Source organism: Vicugna pacos, chromosome 9, assembly GCF_048564905.1.
Source record: "Vicugna pacos chromosome 9, VicPac4, whole genome shotgun sequence".
NCBI classification, from domain to species: Eukaryota; Metazoa; Chordata; class Mammalia; order Artiodactyla; family Camelidae; genus Vicugna; species Vicugna pacos.
Genome location: NC_132995.1, coordinates 61736957 through 61758476, shown reverse-complemented (window position 1 = coordinate 61758476; position 21520 = coordinate 61736957). Strand labels below are relative to the sequence as shown.

Sequence of the window (21520 nt, the reverse complement as noted above, 5' to 3'; positions counted from 1 at the left end):
TACTATAGCCTAACCAGGATGACTCATACAAGTAATCATCACATAGTTCAATAAATATTTTTCCAATCAAAAGTTGAACAGATGGCTGAAATGGTTAATTTAAGCAGAAAAGAAAAAGGTATTTATTTGAAGGATGTTGAATAAAAGGATTTAAGTAAGAAATAAGTGTGCAGGCCTCAGGAAACCCCAAGATGAATCAGGGCCGTTCCTAGCAGGAACGAACAGTGTCTTTAGTAGTGCACCACAGTCAGAATGAATCAGCTCTAACCATTTTCCACTTCACATCATTCTGCTGAAGATTCAGCTTCAAAGGAAATTCAGCCTAATTGGCCCAGCTTGAGTTTGAGTGAGATGTCTCCCTTGTCCAGTGAAGGGTGGGACACCTTGATTGACATTCCCACCGGAACTGCTGTGCAAGAAACAAGTTACTTCCCAGTGGAGATTCAGGATACTGTTATCAAAAGAAAGGAAGAGATACTATACACGCAAAAATAACCTTATTATCCTCTGAGTGGGACTTGAGGGAAAAAGATGATGGTGACTGAATTTGGTAAGTTTATCAGTGAGGGGATGGATTGAGAGAGGAAGTGAAGCAAAGATTGGTAAAAGGATCGATGTGCGGTACTCAGGGCCCAGGTGAGATTTCATATCAGAAATTTGTAGTAGTGACATCAGTTATGTAATGGTATTTTCTTCAGCAATAAAGAGAGATTTCAAGATTCGTTCATAGTTTATGTTACTGGCTAATTTAGGGGGAAACCGGAATACATAGAATAGAGGGGGCTGGGCAGAGAATAACTCAAGACACAGATGGTGATAATGATGAAGAACAAATACTTCTAGAGCTCTTATTCTGTGTTAGGCACAGTTATAAGTTTGCTTTAAAGATACTAACTAATTTACTCAAAATAACCATGCGAAGTCAGTGCTGTTTTCCCCGTGATGAAACAGGCACAGAGAGGTTAAGGCATTGCCTAAAATTACAGAGCAAGTAAGTGTCAGAGCTGGACTTGAAACCCGGGAAGTTAGGTTCAAAGTCTATGCTTAGCTACTGTTAAGCTACACTGATGATCATTCTTGGAGGCCAGGTTTAGGAGGGAAGGAAAGGGAGATGATAGTCTGGGAGTTGATGAAGGAATCAGAGTGTCTGAAGTTTCAGTGCAGTGGAAAGCCTTTGCTGTCGGGGTTTTTTCCGGTTACACATATATGTACACACACCTATGTTTATACCAGGCCAGGTATTGGAAAAAAAGATATTAATTTAGGTGGTTACCAATAATTCTTAATGATCAGTAGCCATTTTCGTGAGTCATATTTGCACTACACAGTTCTTTTTCCTCCATTTTTGTGTGCTGATAGTAAGGTATTCTTGTAAAAGTACACTTTTCTGTTTCCTTTTGTGTGCTTCACTACCCTAGATTTGACAGAACCCTAGTAAATGACCAGATTTTTTCTACTCTTTTCTCTCATGACATAACGTTAATTTAGCAGGCTTTTTAATTTTTGCATGTTTATATATGCACAGTGTATTTCTGCTTACTCAGTAGGGGAGATCTGCCAATTAGTGCTAGAGATGTTTTTCTTTTCTAATTTGGAAAGACAGCGTGTTTTTCTCTGTCTTTAAGTTCTCCATCAGATTTCCTTTTCTTTCCTTTTTCTTTTTTTAAACTTGGTACCCAGTTTGTAAATAAATTTCAGCAACTGCAGAATAAGGGAATCAAAAATGAATGTATCCCTCAGGGTGTAGCACCTCAGCACAGAACCAGTTTGCTTTTTTGACAAATGTTTGGCTTTTTTTGGTTACCTAAAGGCTATACAATTGATAAATTAATGAAACCAACACTTCGAGAAATGGGATTATAAGGTTTTTTTTTCTTGTTTAATTCGGGAAAACCCTTTATCACTCACATTCTCACATCCCTATTAGATAAACATCATAGGTATTTGTTACAGTAGGGACCATTGTAACACTGTTTTTTACTCTGTATTAATCCAGATACCAAGGTACGTTTGATGTTTGCTGTGCTTGGTATGCCTCACAGATTGATTTGGGCTATATTTCAATTATTTGCTTCTAGCCAATGGAAGGCATTGTTAGAAACAGAGCCCTGTATCTAACACATGCTAAGATTGTAGCTTCTAGAAAATTTAATCATAGATGTTTAATTGTAGTGTCTCCCTTTGAACCCTGTCCCTCAAGGCTTTAGTGATATTGAAGGTGTCTCTGTATTCAGATAGTTTTTGATTTGGCTAGAAATACTTTTTCTCAGTTAGCAAACTTAGTCCAGATCTAGGTTTCAAAATAAGCTCTTTCTATACTTGGAGAGACAATTGTAATACTTATTTCATACTGATTGATATCTTTTAACTAATGTGAAGTTATTAAATTGTTGTTACACTGTAACAAAAAATTGTAGTAATTCATTTTTGTAGAACCTTGAGAGTCATATGAGTCCAAAAGTATTAGACTCAAACACAGATTTAGGAGTTGATGATTTTGTCGATTGTTCGTATGTAGCGTTTTTCAAATTTCACAGCTTGTATATGCTGTTGTTCTGACACTTTCGTGCATGCCAAAGGATTAAGATTGGTGTATCTCCTTCTCCTTATCAATGTTAATGTGTGGGGATGTTGTAAATAACATTATCAGTCTTTTAGTCTGTAGTGTATTGAAAATTCTATTCTTCAGTGAAAATAGCTGGTGTATTTGGTGTCTAGAACTAATCCTACATAAAAATCACTCTATAATCATTGTATTTGCAAGTATTTTAACAAAATCACTGTTCAACTGTGATATAATTTCTGTTTACTGGTGGTGTTTTGTGTTGTGGTTGCTTAGAAATTTTATCATATGTCATGGGAATATTTCTTTGTTGACAATTTCAAGATTGTTCCCATAGACCTACATTTTATTTTGGTAATATAAATTATTTACTTTATTAAATGTTATTTCTTTGGCAACTCTTTTAATATCCTTACATGTTTCCATGTTTGTGACCCTCTGTTATTGCCCTTCAGCATATTGTTGTCAAATGCAAGATTTGAGGGTTTTTCCCCTCTACTATGTTCTTTATTTTTTTTAACCCATGTATTTTATGGTATGGTTCCTGTGTGCTATGTTCTTTAGACTAAAGAAAAATAAAATTCATTCAAATATAACTTCTTAAAAAATTGTTCAGAATTGATAACTTTAGAAAAATTGGATCAGAACACTATTTTCAAGGAGACTCATAATGGTTTCTGAAACATGCATCCTCATTATGTACCAGACCTTACATTGATGTACATAGAAGTAGAAATGGGAGTAGGAAAAGTGAAGGTAGGGTCAGTTGACTACACTGATGGAAAGTGGGTGGATCTGGATGGTTACAGATATTTCCTGGTGATCATTTCTGCCAATAGTACTTCAAGTATTTAATGTGCTCGTACTATGCAGCAAGTACTCCAGCGCATTTTCAACTACAGGAACTACAGACTTAAAGTCATTGGAATGGGCTTTCTTAAGAGTTCAGCCACTGTGAGCAAAGAAACTTACTGAAACAAGGCTTAATTTTGAACTTAAAAAGTTAGATAGGAGCCAGTATTAGAATGAGTATGTGCAGGATATGTTATCTCAACTCTTCACCCATCACCCTATTTTGTTATGTGGTCTCCTGGTCATTAACTACTTTTTATGAGTTTTGTTCTACTTGGATATGGAAAGAAAATAAATTGAAGCACACATTTGGAAATTTTGCCTTTTTCTTGGATTTTGTTTTTGGTTTGCTCTTGCTATAGAAAGTGAAATTTGATAAGAAAAAAACAGCCTGGCTTACTTTGGGTTAAGAATGTGGACGGTAGAGTCATGTCTGAATTCTGATCCCAGTTATGCAAATTACTATGAGCTTTGGTAAGATGCTTTTCTTAGCCTCACTTTCTTTAGCTGTAATATGAATGGTATTAATAGTACCCCTACCTTATGGTCATGAAAATCAAATGGTATGGTTTGTATAAAGTATTTAACATGGAATATTAGATTACCATTTCTTTATTACTCCTTTTCTGTTGATGAAAACTTTACTGCTGATTCTGGCTTGGTCTTTGAGGGTACTGTTAGGGTCCCACTGAATTTTTAGCAGGCAGTTTAGTGTTTAAAGGAATATTTAGTGTATTATTCCTTTTAGTTAGAATAAGTTAAAGATGCAAAAGAATGAATGTTGTCTTAGATTCCTAAGACCTGGGGAACTGGTCTGAATGCTTTTATGCACTTGGTTAACCTTTGTGCCATTCAGAATGTAAGGCCAGTTTGTGCTGATTTCCATTCCTCCTTTAGAAAACATTAAAAGCAAGAATCACCATAGTGTTCATTGATGTCATTAGAACCATTAGGAAAAATACTTGTTATTATTCTACCTATGAAGACCCAGAGAACTCTTAGTTACACTTATTTAGTAGTGAAAACTAGATTTTGGTTTAGAATCCTTCTAGCAATATATGAGTCATATTATTTGTAGAGTGCTTTTTATAAACATGTATAAACTTTATCTCATTTGATCTTCACAATTCTATGAAAAAGGTAAAACAGATGAAATTAATTCTACTTTTAAAGATGAGAAATTTTGGCTTCAAAGAAGTTTAGTGACTTCAAGAGATAAATAGCTAGTTGTCTGTCTGTTGTCTGATACATTGGTTTTCACTTTATATCAAAGAGTTTCTTAGAATCAATTCCTTCTATTTGAGCAACCTATAATTTCCAGAATGTAAAACGCAAATTGTTGAAATTACTAGATTTTCACATTTGCTAGAAGTATGTACCTTTTGTTCGAGTTCTGCTATGGTGTATTACTATAATTTTAATCTTATTTATAGCTTTAGGATTTAGAGATATTTGATTCAGAAATATGTTTTTAAAACACATTTGGTGCTAGAAAGTTATTTTAATAAGTTAAATGCCTCTAAATATAGCTTTCATTCAGGGCATTTGAAAGATTTTTTTTTCTCTTTTATGATATTCTTAGTTAAGCTGCCCAATTTCAAAAGAAAAATGATGTTTTACTTCTAGTAATCATTTAAAAAACTAGCATGCTTTATTTATATTGTGTAAATACCAGTGGGAAGATACATGTTTTTTGTTTTGTTTTGTTTTGTTTTGTTTAACTGGGGACATGCTTTGTACAGGAAGCTCAGTTCAAGTATTTTTAAAACCTCTGCTCTTGTATTTATGGGCTTTGTGCTTATCACCTTAAAGGAATATAAAATCATCCTTACCTTGCTTTCAACAAAGTTGGCATTGATGGAGAAGACAAGGCTAATTATGAAACAATCGGAGTAGAGGTTGCCAAACTACAGTCTGAGGCCCATTTTTGTATGGCCTTCAAGCTAAGAATGGCTTTTGCTTTTATTGTTTAAAAAACAAACAAAAAAAAGAGGGGAATATGTAACATAGACTATATGTGGCCCTCAAAGCATAAAATATTTACTGTCTGGCCCTTTACAGGAAAACCTTGCTGTCTATGAATTAGAGGAGTTTTTGTCACATAGAAATGACAGAATGTAGCCAGAGACATTAGGGAATGCAAATCAAAACCACAATGAGATACCATTTCACACCTACTAGGATGGCTGTGATTAAAAAGCGGGCAATAACAAGTGTTGACAAGGTTGTAGTGAGAATGTGAAATGGTATAGCCACTGTAGAAAACAGTTTAGCAGTTCCTCAAAAAGTTAAACATAGGGTTACCGTATGACCTGGCAGTTCTGCTCTAGGTATATACCCAAGAGAATTGGAAACATGTTCACATAAAAGCTAGTGTACTATGTTCATAACATTTTGGGTCATAATAGCCAAAAAGTGGAAACAACTCAAATATCCATCAACTGATGAATAAACAAGATGTAGTATAGCCATACAATATTCAGCCATAAGAAGAAATGGGGGTACTGATATATGCTACAACATGGATAAACCTTGAAAAACGTAGGTGAAAGAAGCCAGGCATAAAAGGCCACATGTTCTATTATTTCATTTATAGATATGACTGGAATAGTCAAATCTATAGAGACAGAAAGTAGATTACTGGTTGCCAGAGGCTGGAGGGATGGGGAGATGGGGAGTGACTGCTAAAGGATATGGGTGTTTTTTTTTAGAGTGATGAAAATGTTCTGAAATTAGGTAGTAGTGATAGTTGTACAACCTTGTTAATGTAATTTAAACCACTGAATTACGTACTTTAAAGTGATACGTTTTATGGTATGTGAATTATATGTCAACAAAAGAAAAAGTAACCAGAGACTAAGGAGTTTTAATAAAAGAAGTAATAAGAGGTCAGGTAAAGACAACTACAGGTATGAGTTAATTGATACAACTTTGAAGTTGGGGGCTTGAAATGCACCCGAAACGGCGTGGAGGATTTGGATAGAAAAACCGAGATACTGGTGTCAGAAGAGAAACTGGCAAGACCTAAGGGAGAGAAAGACAAACCTAGTCTCTTATTTTCATGGGCTTTCAAACTTGCATATTTAACTGATTTGGGATCGTGCTTTTTGCTTTCATTTTTATGGAATAAATTTTATATTCTCCTAGCTAAGGTAGACTTTTTTTTTTCCTTAGCCAGAAAGCAAGAGCCTAAGGGCTGTCTCCATGGTACGTTTAACAGGTTACTGTAAGGATTTTAGTTCTCAGTAGATGAGTTGAAGAATTTGCTACCATCTTTTTGTTTCATTTTTAATCAATTTTAATTTATACTAAGTATTTTAAGTATACTAAGTATCTATCAGATTTTTTGTTCATATTCAGAACAAAAATCTTTAATAATACTGACTTTACACTTAAAATTCTCTCATAGATATTGCCTCAATTAATTTAATATGAGATAAATGATATCATTCCAATTTTAAAGAGGAGAGAGGCTATATAATAGAGTGATTAGGAGCCAGAATAGGGGCCCTGGAGTCAGAAAGTCTAGATTCAAATCCTGGTTCTCCTATTTACTAATTATGTGTGAGTTTTGATGAGTTATTTAATCTCTCTAGGTTATATGTTTTCTCTTGTATAGAGTGGTGATAATAATATCATAGAGTTGTATTTTAATAAGTTGATAAAAGTAAAATCCTTAGAGTCATGATTGGCAAATAGTAAGCCCTCAAAAGGTATTATGCTGTTATTTACAGACCATGAGAATTGAATGAAGTTGAGAAGCTAGCCACTTCTAGCTGCTAAGTGGTAGAGCCAGCAGGTCTTTTGAATTATAGGTCTTCTGAATCCAAGTCCTGTTTTTCTAGTTGCTTTTACCAGATTTTATTATATGTTTATTTATTAGACATACATTTATAAACCTTCATTTAAATGGAGACCAGATAATAAACCAGATATTTATAGCAGAAGAAACTTTCTAAGTTCGTTTCAACAGAACTTTCATTCCTAAATACATCTTCTGCTTTAATCTGTTGATACCCAATCCTTAGTAGTTATAAACCAAACTATGAACTATAAATGGAAAATGACAAAGGGAAATACAGATTTAACATAATTAACAAAAATTAACTTGAATATGATAAAATAAACAATTAAAAGTAGATAACACCTGCAGGGAAAACATAAAATAATCAAAAGAGTGGCTTTTCTTAATTAATAAACATAGCAGACCGATTGATAGGAAAAATAACTTTTCAAAACAAATGAGGAAAGAATAGGCAGTTCGCAAAAGGAAAAAGATGTAACGATAAATGCTTGGAAAACAGTTTAACCTCACCAGTTAATAAAAGAAATTTAAAGTAGGATAATACATTTTTGATGATACAATTAACCAAATAGACCATTTAAACTGTAATCAGCAAATGTAAGTTGAAACTCTGTGCTGTTAGGATTATGGTAAACCCATGTATTCTTGGTAAGAATGTAAATTGATAGAACTATTAATCTCCATGAAGAACCTTTAAAAAGTTCCTAGCCTTAAATCCAGTAATGATCCATCTGAGAATGTAACCCAAAGAAAAAGTAACGCTGGATAAAAATTTATGCAGATTTTTTGCAGCTTTATGTATAATAATAGAATGTTTGGACATATCTAACCAAAAAGGTAGTTAAATTATTGTATATTCATTGCAATATTATTTGATGAAGAGTTTTACTAAAAATTTTAATAACTTTGGAAAAAGATGATGAGAGAATGTTTGGAGGAGGGAAAGAAAGCAAGATTCTAAATTGCAACCCTGTAACCTCTAGTGTCAAGCATTAATAAACCTAGTCTTGAAAATAGTTGATTCTGGACAAACATTTACTAAGTAGCTCTTAAATGTTTGATGTACTGAACTTCAATGTTTGATGTAAAGATAAAATAAATAAAACAAAAGCCCTCTTGAACCCAAATCCTCTTTCCCTTGTAGTGGTGACCCCTTCCACCGCCATTTCTCTGTTCTTTAAGTAAACTCCTCAAAGAAATTATATAATGCTGTTTCCAGTTTGTCACCTCCCAGTCTTCCCTGAACCCAGCCAGACTTTTGTCCGTAGGTTATTCCACTGAAATGAGATGATCAAGTCTCCAGTGACCTCCAGTGGTCAGTTCTCAGTCCTCATCTTACTTGACTTGTCAGCAACATTAAACAGTTGATCACTTCCTCTTTGAAATATTTTCTTTTCTTTGTTCGAAGAAACCACACACTTGTTTTTCTCCCACCTCACTGGCTGCTGCTTCTGGTCTTCCTTTGTTGGCGCCTCTACGTGTGATTTATTTTAAGTTAATATGGTGAATTCATTTTTTAAAATTGTGATAAAATACACATTAAATTTTACCTTTGAAATGTGTGGTTTAGTGGTATTAAGTACATTCACATTTTTATGAAACTGTTAACAGCATCCATCTCCAGAATTTTTTTTTAATCTTCCCAAACTGAAACTTCATACGTATTAAACAGTATCTCCCTATCTCCCTCACTCCCCCAGCCCTGGGAACCACCATTTTACCTTCTGTCTATGAATTTGACTATTGACTACTGTAGGTACTTCATATATGTGGGATCATACAGTATTTGTCCTTTTGTGGCTTTCACTTATTGTGTCCTCGAGTTGATTCACGTTATAGCAGGTATCACAATTTCCTTTTAAAGCTAAATAATATTCCGTTGTATATACATACTATATTTCGTTTATCCATTCATCTGTTGATGGACACTTGGATTGCTTCCACTTTTCACCTATTGTGAATAATGCTGCTGTGCACATGGGTGCACTACAAATACGTGTCTGAGTCCCTGCTTTCAATTCTCTTGGCTATATATACAGGAGTGGAATTGCTGGATTATATGGTAATTCTGTTTTGGATTTTTTTCGGGTTTTTTTTTTTTTTGAGAAATTACCATACTGTTTTCCACATCCCCACCAACGATGCACAAAGGTTCTAATTTCTCCACATCCTCACCAACATTTGTTATTTTCTGATTTCTTCATTTGTTTGTTTTGTTTTGGTAATAGCCATCCTAATAGATGTGAAGTGGTATTTCGTTGTGGTTTTGATTCACATTTCCTTAATGACTAGTGATGTTAAGTATCTTTTCATGTGCTTATTGGCCATTTGTGTATCTTCTTTGGAGAAATGTCTATTCAAGTTCTTTGGCCATTTTTTCTTAACTGGTTTGTTTGGGTTTTTTTTTGTTGTTGAGTTGTAGCAATTCTTATATATTCTGAATATTAACCCCTCATCAGATATATGATTTGCAAATATTGTCTCCCATTCTGTCTATTACCATTTTACATTATTGGTTGTGTCTATTGATGCATAGAAGTTTAAAATTTTGATGCAGTCCAGTTTATCTGTTTTTGCATTTGTTACCTGTACTTCTGTCAAATCCAAGAAATCATTACCAAATCCAATGTCATGAAGCTTTCCCCTTTGCTTTCTTGTAAGAGTTTTATAGTTTTGCTCTTACATTTAGGTCTTTGATCCATTTTAAATTATTTTTTTGTATAAGGGTTTAACTTAATTATCTTCCATGTGAATGTCAAGTTTTCCCTCATGTATTTTGACACTCTGTTGTTAGGCACATAACCATTAAGAATTGTTATGTCTTCTTGGAGAATTGACCCCTTTGTTATCATTATACATACATTATGTATTCCCTTCTTTATCTCTGATAATTTTCTTTGCTCTGAAGTCTGCTTTATGTGAAGTTAATATAGCTACTCCAGCTTTCTTTAATTTTTTAATTGAAATATAGTTGATTTACAGTGTATTAGTTTCAGGTGTATAGCAAAGTGATTCAGTTATACATGTATATCCATTCTTTTTCAGATTCTTTTCCATTATGGATTATTGAAAGATACTGAATATGATTGCCTGTGTTTGTTATTTATCTATTTTACATATAGTAGTGTGTATCCGTTAATCCCAAACTCCTAATTTGTCCCTCCCCCTTTTCCCTTTTGGTAACCATATGTTTGTTCTCTATGTGTATGACTCTCCTTCTGTTTTGCAAATAAGTTCATTTGTATCATATTTTAGATGCCATATATACATGATATCATACAATATTTATCTTTCTCTGTCTGACTTATTTCACTTAGTATGATAATCTCCATGTTGCTGCATATGGCATTATTTCATTCTTTTCATATGGCTGAGTAAATATTCCATCGTGTGTGTGTCTGTGTGTCTGTGTCTGTGTATATATGTGTGTGTGTGTGTGTGTGTGTGTGTGTATATATATATATATATATACACCATATCCTCTTTATCCATTCATCTGTTGATGGACATTTAGGTTGCCTCCATGTCTTGGCTTTTGTAAATAGTGCTGCTGTGAACATTGGGGTACATGTAATTTTCCTTGCTCTGTAGTCTGCTTTGTCTGAAATTAATATAGCTGTTCCAGCTTTCTTTTGATTAGCATTAGTATGGTATATCTTGCTCCATCCCTTTACTTTTAATCTATCTTTACATTCAAGGTGAGTTACTTGTAGACAACATATGCAGTTGACTCTTGAACAACATGGATTTGAACTGTGTGGGTCCACTTATACACAGATTTTTTTTTCACTAAATATCTGCTACAGTACTGCATAAGCCAGGGTTGGTCGAATCAATCCATGGACATGAAACTGTGGATTTTGAAGAACCACATAGCTGGAGGGCCAGACTGTTAAGTTATACTCGGATTTTCAACTTGGTTAAGGGCTGCTGCCCCTAACTCCCACATTATTCAAGGATTGACTGTAGATAAATCTTGTTACTTGATTCAGTCTGACAGTCTCTTTCTTTTAATTGGTGTATTTATGGTATTGATTTTTTGACTAGTGATTTTTGATGCAGTTGAGTTAATAGCTACCAAAGTCGTTACTGTTTTCTGTTCATTGCCTTTGTTCCTTTTTTGTCTTTCACTCTTTTTCTGCTGCCTTCTGGTTTTAATTGACTATTTTATATGATTTAATTTTTTCTCTTCTCTTACCATATCAATTATATTTTTTTTTTAGTGGTTGCACTTGAAGTTGAAATATTTTTTACCGCTAATCCAAGCCTACTTTCATGTTCATGTAACACTATACCACTTCACAGATAGTACATATACTTCAGTGCAAGTACTTTATAACAGTAATCCTAGTTCCTATAATCACTTATAACATTGCTGACACTTATTTTACTTATCCATAAGCTATAATCATCTAATACATTGTTGCTTTTATTTCAAGCATCTTGTTATCTGTTAGCTCAATTAAGAATAAGAAAAATAAAAGATTTTAGAGGAGGGTGTAGCTCAGTAGTAGAGTGTGTCCCTTGCATCCGCAAGGTTCAATCCCTAGTACTTCCATTAAACAGATAAATAAATAAACAAACCTAATTACCTCCCTCCCTTACCCCCCCCAAAAAAAGAAAGATAAAGGGTTTTATTTGACCTTCATATATTCATATTTAGGTCCAAGTTTCTGACCTAAACCATTTTTCTTCTTTCTAAAGAGCTTCTTTTAACATTTCTTGTAGGGCGGGTCTATGGCAACAAATTCCCCTGAATTTGTGTTTGAGAAAGTTTGTATTCCTCTGTCATTTGAAGGATAGTTTTGTTGAATACAGAATTGTAGCCTGGTGGGTTTTTTCTTTGAACACTTTCAATATTTCACTTCATTCTCTGTTTTTGTGTAATTTCTGAGAAGTCTCATGTAATTCTCATCCTTGCTCCTCTGTGAATCAGGTGGGTTTTTCCCGCTCTTCTGGTTCTTTGTCTTTGATTTTCTGCAGTTTGAACATCCGCCTAAGTGTAGATTTTTTTTGGTATTTATCCTGCTTGTTGTCCTCTGGTTTGGTGCCTGTCCTCTGTTTATTGTTTAGCAGTATTAGCAGTAGTCTTTTTTTCTCCCAACTCTTCACTCCTTTTGGCACTATCTTTAAAATATATCTAGAAGATAACTAATTTTTACCACTTCTATTGCTACTTCCTTGACCCATGTTGCCATCCTTTGGGTTGTTTCATTTGCCTTAAGATAGTTCTCCTGCCCCTGCCCTTGACCTCCTCCTTCTTTCACCACAGAACAGCTAGAGATCTGTCTAAAATTTCAGTGGGAATTTGTTACCATTTGATCAGAACCTCCCAGTGAGCTCCCATCTCATAGCAGGTAAAAGCCAATCCTTACTGTGGCCCCAAAGCCCAAAGTAGCTGTCCTGTTTCATCACTTACCTTACCGTCTACTAATCTCATCACTGCCCTACAATTCGGGTGTTGTTCTCCTTTGTCTTTTACTGAAGTCACCATGTGTCTCAAGGCTTTTCCGTTTCCTTCAGACATCTGTGTAACTCTGTTCTCACGTTTACTACTGCCTTGAGGTTTTTACTCGAATATCACTTTTTTCTAAATTACAAATCTTTATGCCCTATGAATTTCCTATCCCTCCTTTCCTGCTTTATTTTTCTCCAAAACACTTAACCAACTGACCTGTGTCTTTGGCAGGAGAGTGTATGGCATGGTGGGGAAAAAGAAATAAAGCCAGGTTGGTTGGAGCACTGAGAATGAGAGGGAGTACACTGTGAGACGACACTAGAGTGGGAGTTGGGGACCAAACTGTGCAGACCCTTGTAGGCCATGTTAACATGTTTTGTCTTTATCCTTAAGGGGAATGGAAAATCACTGAAGTATCTTAACTGGAGGGATTTGGGAGGAGGGTCACTAACATGAGTAAATATATCTTTTCATAAAGATCATTCTAGTTTCACTGTGGAAAAAACATTGGAGAGGGGAAAATTGGATGTGGGTAGACCTGATGAGAGGCTATTGCAGTGATCCAGGCATAAACTTGTGGTAGTTTAGTCTACTAGGCTTGGTGGCCATACAAAAAAGAATATTTGGAACTTATTCTTCTGAAGAAGTCCATTTATAAACATATGTGGTCAGCAATTTATAACTCTTGATAGCTAGATTAAGATCTCCCATTTACAAAATCTCCATTTGATTTCATTATGAGAAAATAAAATCTGTCACCGAGTATTACCCCTCTTGAAAATAAATCCTAGGAAGTCTGTGAATCAGTAGTCACATTTTTTTGGAATTTATTTCTTAGCATTAGGCACAAAATCCAGTGTCCTTGATTAAGTTAATTCTTATTCAATGGCTAGTTTCTAGACCTGATCAAATTGATTTGTCTCATGAAAGGAGGTATTTAAGTAATTTTCTTATTATGTTTTTTCTGACCTCCTCTCATGTCAGGTATTAAGAAGTTGATTTGGACTAAGATTGTCATTAACAGCATTTTTAAAAGACAGAGATGTCTATGCCCATGTTATTTCTTGTCACAAAGCCAGTAACCTTTGACAACAGGAACTTAAGAATTTCTGAGAATCAGAAACTCATGACACTCTGGCCATGCTAAGATTAGATTTTAAGTTCTTAAAACAAATAGACTAATAAGCTAGGATCTTAGCAGTAGTTTTCTAATGTGGCAATGTTTTCATCAAACCAAAATGTTGATCCTGTTTTCACTTTAGGAGGGGAAAACATTTAACTTCTCCCATGTTTTAGACATTTTATACATACCTAAGATATGTTTTATTGTTAACTATCAGAAACCAGTGAACTTTCTTAATCCAGCTTTGTTTTGTTAATAAGGAAATTGCACGTTAACAAATAACCTGCTCAGACACATACAGGGCTTGGGTTTGGATCCAGATATGCCAGGTGTTCCTTTCCAGCAGGGGTTGTTTGTTTGGGTTCCTTGATCTCCGCTTCTCCCTGTATGTTTGTGGTTTTCAGAGAACTGATGACCCTTCAATTCAGTAAGGCTCAGGATCAGTAAATTTTTATTATGCTGCCTCCTGATTTGGAGTTCCTAATCTGACAGTGCTGTTCATTTGGTCTTGTCTTACATTACCTTTCCATGGTTTTTCTCAAAATACAATACATTGATACTCTAGTTACAGGAGTAAAGCAGTGACAGTAGTAGTAGGTATTTTTTAGAGGATAGTATTTGCCAGGCATTATGCTAAGTACTATATATGCATTATCTTACTTGGTATTCATAGCACCCTCTCTCTCTGCGTCTCAAGTCCCAGCCCCAATCCTTGCCCTCCTAGCTGGACTCCCTGCCCCAGTTTCTCATTCTTTTGTTAACATATGCAGTTCTCATAAAAGTTTGGGGTTTTTTTCTTTTTTTTTTTTTCCTTCTCAAATTCTTTACCCAGAAATCTTATGTGACTTTTCTTCTCTGATAGGAAAGTTTCAGGTTCTTTGGATATCATACAGGGACTTTGGTAGCTTGTTTGCTTTCTGTTTAAACTACATCTTTACTCATTCTCCCTACCTTTCACTGTAAATGCTCAAGCCATCTAGACTTTTTTTTTAATCTTTTTTTTTTTAATCAGACTTTCATTCTTTTGAATCTGTGCCTTTTTTCATGGAATTCCTACCCCCACTCCCTTTCTCTGCCTGACCATCAAGAAATACATGCCAGGCATACAGTGAAAAAATCTCTCTTCTTTCCCTGTTCCTGCATTCCTCACTGTCCTTCCAAAGGTATTCTATGAATATATAAGTTTCTGTGTACACGTATGGGTAGAGGCAAATTAACATGTTGGTTAGAGAGAAAACTCTGGTTTCTCTTCCTAGAGGTGTGATTTGGGCAAATTACTAGTACATACCTCATAAGCTTTTTGTGAGAATTTCTCACAGCATGGCCTGGCATGTGGTAAACTCTCAGTAAATGTCTGCTATTATTATTTTTGTGTTGTTGTTATTTAACAAAGCGTAATACATTGAAAAGAGAATGGCATTTAAATGTCAGGATAATGATAGTACAGTTTTGATATTGGTGAACTAAAAATTGTAAAGGAAAGAGCTTTGTAAATGATAAAATGCTGTATAGAGTTTAGTTGCTATTAGTCAGATCATTTTACTTTCCCTTCTAGGAAAGATCACAGCATTTCAGTTGGTTGTGAATGGCGAAATAGTCTTTAAAGAATAAAGATTTCAGAAACTTAGTGGCAATTATGCCATTTTGCTTCAGGAATTATTTTAAATTCATATTTTTCATTAGTTGTGGTTTGCTTTAGTGTTAGTCTTACATTTTAAAATTATGATTATACAATTTATGTTGCAATGCCCTTAAGGGAATAATGTTAGAGTAAATACCTCTATTTATGGAAATATACATCAGGATTCTAGAATTGATATACTTAGCTAAACTTAGCATAAATTAGTAAACTTAATTTCTCTCTTTAAAAGATAGTAAACCTTATCTTTTAAAGAAAAAAATTTTGTCAACATAGAAAGTATTAGTCACTGCCTATAAAATTTTCTTCACAGTTTACAAATGTTTTATTTGCTTGTGATGCTAACAGTTGCTGAAGAATATTCATCTCCGTAAGTAGATGATACTACATATAAAAAGTGGTCCCCTTTGATGGAATTTTTGATGATTTAGTGTGTTGCTAAAACAGGATAGGCATTTGCTCATTTTTTTTTACAAGCCATAGGACACATGTCCTGCTTGAAGACACAGAGTAGGGAATATTTTTGGACAACGTGATCTTCTTCCTTCTTTAATATAGGCATTCCCGGTATTCAGTAGTTAGGAGGAAAAGTTGTAGTCAGAGGTGAGTAAGTGATAGAACAGGATTCTAGTCGGGCAATATGGATCCTAAGTTCAAGCTTTTAAACATTTCACTATACTTGCTTATGAGAAAGAGAATGAAACTATGAAAGATTACCAGTAGGTCTGACAAAAAATTTAAAAACGTCTAGAAATAGAAAATATAAATTAAAATTAAAAAACTCAATAGATCGCTTTAACAATAGATTTAGTGAGAGAATTAGTGAGCTCTAAGATGACTTGAAAAATAACCGAAATAAAGAGGCATGGATGGATAATATGTAAGAGAAGAAAAGAGATTAGAAAATAGTGGCAAATTTCTTTCTCATTCTAAGTAATAAAAGTTGAATGCTTTGCAGTTCAGCAGTAGCTTCCATTTCACTGCCTTTCTGATAGTGAGGTTCAACTGTGTGATGAGGTTTCAGCAATTTGGATACAAGTGGAAGTTACGGGTGCACAGGTTTTAGTCTTATGGGTTATACGTATAAGAGGAAAGGGATACACCACTTCCTTCCTCATTCTTCCTTTTCATAGACTGGAATGTGGACATGGTGGTGAACTATTTTTAGCTATGTTGAAGAGGGCAGTACTCTTAAGGATGACAGCAACAAGATGGAAGAGCTTAGCACTCTCAGACTGCTAAGCTGCCAAACCAGCCCTGGACTGTCCCTATCAAGTGTCACGTGAGAGAGAAAAAAACCTTTAACTTTGTGTAAGCCACTATAGAGTCTCACTGCATCAACCTAGTCTTGTGTCAGTCCTAACTAATACAAGAACATGAGAAGATCTAAGTTCAAAGCAGAATACAGATGTTAAGAGAAGTCAAGTAGGAATAACATTTGAGGAGTTTGTAATTGAGAATTTCTAAAGTTGCAAAAAGGCACAAATTCAAGAAGTCAAATAAATCCTAAACAGGAGAGATAAAAAACTAAGCCTACATACTTTGTGGTTAAATTTGCACATAACCAGTGACCTTAAAATTAGCCAGAGGGAGATGACAGATTACCTTCAAAAGATCTGCAATTAGCTCTCGGCCTTAGCACCATCTTCTGAGCCTCTGTGTCGTGAGAGCGAGGTAGAGGAAGAAGCAAATGGCTGAAGCGCAAAAGAAGAAAGATGAGGCAGAGGTCCAAGTGAACTTGTACACTCATGGAAGCCACAAGAGCAGAAGCAAGGAAAGCCAGAGGCCAGGGACACTGATGGAAAGTAGACTGCGTGCCTGCTGTCCAGAACTTGTCTCAGTGATCTGGAACACCTATCACCATTCTGATCGCCGCGACCACCTTTAAGAGACCCATCTTGCTCAGATCAAACTGTTCCTTTTGATTCTTTGCCCTGGACCTGTGATATTCTGGACTAGTTCTGTTCTCAGTTGTGGCTGAGTGTACAATTAATCATCTCCTCTGCAGTCTTAGCTGAAGGGAGGAAAAAAAGATCTACAATTAGACTGGTTTATTGAAAGGAAGAATTGAAACTTGAAACCAAAAAAAAAATTACAGTGTGCTAAGAATAAATAACTATTAAAGTTAAAATATCTTTCAAGAATGTAGGTACATAAATTTTTCAGAAAAATGAAAACTGATTTTATCATCAATAGAGTATCACTTAGACAAATTCAAAAAGATACACTTTAGGTAGAAGGTAAGCAATCCCTGATGGAGGGTTTAGGGTATTCACTGGAAAAGAAGAAAGGCTGAAAATTAAACAGCCAGACACTGAATCTAAATTAGAAAAAGGACAGAATAAAGGAAGGAAATAATAGACACAAAAGCAGATATAAAACAAGCCAACAGTGAAGAATCAACAAAGCCAAAGCTGGTTCTTAGAAAAAGACTAATAAAATTAACAGACCTGGTCAGATTGATCAAAAGAAAGAAAGACCATAATAAACAATAAGAATGAAAAAGGAAATATAACTATAGGTGCTACAGAGATTATTATAAAAGAAAAATGTACTCACTAACACATTTTTGTTTAAGGAATAATTTCAGATGGTAGATTATTGCATGTGTTGTCATAATAGCATAATTAACCTTTTAAGAGCACTTATCAAACTTGCCAAAAATGTTACTCCTGAATAAGTAAGATGGTTGGGTTCATATTGTAATCCTTTGCCTGAATGTTTGGAGAATTTCAAGAGCGTGATGAATGGAATAATATGTCTTTAGTCATAATTTACGAAAGGTTTTGGTAAAAATTTATTTAGGGATAATTGATGGATGAATTTCTTTTAAAACAGTAGAATTTGTGTTCCTTTTTAATATATAAAGAAGAAGGAGAGAAGCATCATCATTTAGTAAGGAAATGTAAGAACCTAAGAAATTGTGGAAACCTTGTGCTTTTAAAAGTGTTTTTTTTTAAGTTTTTGATACTTGTACCAAAAAATTATGACACAATGCTGAGAATGATCTATAATTTAGAGTTTTCTTTTTAAAAAAGTATTGTCACCAGCCCTATAGTACATATTCACCCTGTTCAATTGAATTAAACAGTGCTTAGAGAAGATTTTGACTTCCTGGGACAAGTTCCTTATTTCCTGGAGGAGCAGTAGAAATAGTAATGGTTGCACTTGTGGGTAGGCACTTTGAAGCATACATAGAAAAGTCCTAGGTGGGCAGATGTCTGCAGGCCTAGAGAACTCTGGTACAGATTACAGCAAGCTCCAGGAAGGATCTTGGGGGCTGAGGAAAGAAGAGAATGAAATTGGTAGACTATCTGGTAAGTTTGAGTGGGGAATGTGTTGGTAGATAATTCCAGAATAAATACAAGTTACACAAAAAAGGAAATGTGATATTAATATATTACTTTGCTATGTGTCGTTTAAGAAAACTGAAATTCTCATCTACTATAATAGTAATATGTAAACTAAAAGCCAAGAGATAGTAGTATAAATATCTTACTTAGAAGTATGAAGAAAAACACTCAAAGAAACAACTAGAAGTTTGAAATAGGTTAAGGGGCTATAGTGACTGCTCTTTTTCGTTATAAACTTTGCTGTAATACCTCCTAATGGTACTAATTAGCGTATATTACTTTTATTTTAAGAGTATAAGAACTAAAGCTTTTGCAGAGGAGACAGAATGATTACAGAATTTTGGGCTATCATTTGAAAAAGAAAATAAGACTGCTTATTGAAAAAGAGGTTATAGTGAGGGAAATAACTGTCTTCAAATATTTGAAAGAGCATAAATGGGAAGAGTAATTCTGTTTATTCTTTTTAGCATCAGAGGCAGAAACTCAGTAAGTGGCTGCAAAGAAATAACGATGTAAAAAGCGCTCTAACAATCAGCTTACCCAGAAATGGAATGGACTGTTTTGTGAACATAGGACTAGATGACCATATCTAGAGATGTTTCTAGAGGGAATTGCCATGAAAGAAACACTTACTGTAGTTTAGGCATTCTATTGTTAAATACTGACTTCAATATTTCAAATAAGAAGAGACAAAACCAGCTATTCATATAACATATTATAAGATTTGCTACATGTAATTTAAGTGTATTATTTTCTAAGTTTTAAAACATTTGTCGTTATAGTCTTCATAGAATAAGCTTTTATCATTTGTGGTTTGCAAAAGTAGGATTTAGGAAGATTTCTTTTTATTGGGACTGCTGATCTGTTTTGTCTTGTTCTTACTATCTTTTCTTTACCTTTCTTTCCTGCTGTTTAGTTTTCATTTTCTGACTCTTGTTGAATCAGTCAAGTTTTCTTTGCTTGTTTTTCCTCTAGTGATATTTAAGTTATGTGTAACCTAGTTGTTGACATTACATTTTTTTCATGTTCAGATTTATATTTTCTTCAGTGTGTAGAAAAAGAGAGATTTGATATCTTTGTCCTTTTCCCAAGGGAGAGAAAACCTTTAACATGCCTTTATTTTCCTTCCTAACTCCTCCCAACCCAAAGATTGCAATAATCATGGAGTTTTGTTTCCAGATTTTTGTGTATATTTTACAATGATAATTAGATACCTAGCTGTAATTTTTACTGATTTATTTGCTTGGTGTATTTCTTATTCTTACACCTTTCTATTTCTAGAATCATTTTCCTTTTTTTTTTTCTGTTGTAGTACTAGCTCCAATAATTTTTAATATGTATTTTTATTATCATTTAGTTCTAATTGTTTACTTTCCATCTTGATTTCTTCTTTGACCCATGCATGTATTATTTAGAATTGTGAGGTTTAACACATGTTTCAGGATTATATAGTTATATTTTTGTATTGATTCCTGGCTTAATTGCATTATGATTAGAATGTATACTCTGTATGATCTCAGTCCTTTGAAATTTGTTGACCTGATTTATGCCCCAGGAAATGATGCACATGCAGTTGAGAAAAATGTTTAATTTGCAGTCATTGGGTGTGTTCTATATATGTATATTGGGTTAAGTCGATTCATTATTTGGTCAAATGTATATATCCTTACCAATTTTATCTTCCTTTTCTATCAGTAATTGAGTTATGTTAAAATCGAATCATGATTGTATATTTGCCTAATTTTTTCTTTAGTTCTGTCAACTTTTGCTATGTATATTTTGTCTTGTATTTTAATTTTCATTTTGCCTATTGAACATTTACTAATATGATTAGTGAAATATAAGGAGTATCTGACATCTTTCCATTTATTTTCAGGTTGTCCATCTGTTCTTTGTTCCTTTTTTTTTTTTTTCCCGTTTCTTCCTTCTGCTTTTAGTTATCAAACCATTCAAAATGTAGTGGCTTAAAATAATAACCATGTATTATCACTCATAGTTTCTTGAGTATGGAATTAGAGAGTGGCTCAGCTGGGTGGATTTGGCCTAAGGTCTCTCTTCCCGGTGTTGCTGTCAGATGGTGGCTGTCTGGGATCATCTTTATTCACTGGTCTGAGAGAACTCACAGCTGGGGCTCCTAAGGCAACTCTGTCCATCTCTGTGGTCTCTCCAAAGTGGCAGCCTCAGGGCAACCTTACAGCTCTGGGCCCAGAGACATGGCTCCAAAGAGAGTTCCAGGAGGAAGCTCTGGCATCCTTTCTAGCTTCAGAAGTCAGGCAACATCACTTTTGCTTATTTTATTAAGTCTGCCCATATTCAAGAGGAGAGGAATGTATTTTTCTTCTCTAGAAGCTTTTTAGGATTTTGTGTTTACTCTCAGTGGTTTGAAATTCAACTACAGTACATTCAGTTGTGAATCCCTTTTATGGCGGTGATCTTTGATACTGCTGCTGCTGTTTGGCATTTGTTGGGCACTTTAAATCTGAAGATTCCTGACTTTCTTAATTTACCTTTGGAAGTGTTCTGTGATTTCTTGGGTGGTTCTTTCTCTTCTGTTTCTAGACCTCCTGCCAGATAGCTGGTAGAGCTTTGAGATTTAGCCTTCTTCTTTCATACTTTCCATCTCCATCCTTTTGTTCTGTACTCTCTGGGTTGTTCAGTATATTGGTTCACTAGCCTGGTTTTCAGCTATATCCATTTTTCTCTTCAGCTCATCTACTGAACTTTTTT

At 34.5% G+C, this 21520-nt stretch overlaps 1 protein-coding gene across 2 annotated transcripts in view; it reads left to right on the top strand.

Moving 5' to 3' along the window:
* Positions 1 to 21520, top strand: part of RAP1A (RAP1A, member of RAS oncogene family) — a 69983-nt gene that overhangs the window by 22345 nt on the left and 26118 nt on the right. Inside the window, exon 1 of one of the 2 annotated variants that reach the window (XM_072968015.1) lies at positions 18616 to 18757. The exons of the other annotated variant lie outside the window; for it this stretch is intronic. The gene's annotated coding sequence lies outside the window, so the exon portion shown is untranslated. Of the gene's footprint in view, positions 1 to 18615; positions 18758 to 21520 lie in introns of those variants that run through there. 2 annotated transcript variants of the gene reach the window in all.